Below are 770 nucleotides of genomic sequence, written 5' to 3' on the forward strand. Positions count from 1 at the left end.
AGAGATGAAAATTAGCTTGGGTAGTTGATCCTTTCAGCTTACAAAAGTAGTCAAGACACACATCGAACCACAAACCTCGAATTAAGGGTCACGCACCATACCGAATGACACAGGCCATGCAGACTTATTGTTTGTATACTCTACTATCAAAAACAATCATTCATATTATCTGTATGAAGAGATTCACTTGGCTTAAGGCTTTCTGTTATCATGGACGAACTCTTCCTAATTCAACACCACTGCTATGTGTGTGTGTGTGTGAGAGAGAGAGAGAGAGAGAGAGAGAGAGAGAGAGAGAGAGAGGGGGGTGGGGGGGGGAATTTCCATTATAAATGAAGTAGGCAGCAATTTATTTCTATAGTAGTCAAAAAGAAGATTAATTAGTTAATGAAATTGTATTTAATGTTGTCAGTATTTTCTATCATCTAATTATATAGCACTGCCTCATTAGCTCATACTAATAAAATGAACAGTGGCGTTTGCCTCATTAACGGTATAGACTTCTGATACTATTCTGTAGCTGCGCCCACTGTAATCTGAAAATCATAAGCTCATTCTCATTTGCGACGAGGTTGTAACTGTATACCATATATGAAAATTCAGAGCTCAGATCTTGGTCTAGAGAACATGTCTTCCCAAACATTTCACGACTGTTGTGAAAACGTCACTGTGGCAAACGATAGAACGTCTATTCCCTGGCCCGTATGGGGATCGAACCCACGACATCCGCGTTATTAGCACGGCGCTCTAACCAACTGAGCTAACAGGCC

The 770-nt window shown here is 40.5% G+C and overlaps 1 non-coding gene across 1 annotated transcript; it reads right to left on the bottom strand.

Moving 5' to 3' along the window:
* Window positions 1-696: 696 nt before the first annotated feature.
* TRNAI-AAU (transfer RNA isoleucine (anticodon AAU)) lies at window positions 697-770 on the bottom strand. The gene has a single exon. It is a non-coding gene; the product is annotated as a tRNA-Ile (tRNA).

The sequence above is a fragment of the Macrobrachium rosenbergii genome, chromosome 48 (assembly GCF_040412425.1).
Source record: "Macrobrachium rosenbergii isolate ZJJX-2024 chromosome 48, ASM4041242v1, whole genome shotgun sequence".
NCBI lineage: Eukaryota > Metazoa > Arthropoda > Malacostraca > Decapoda > Palaemonidae > Macrobrachium > Macrobrachium rosenbergii.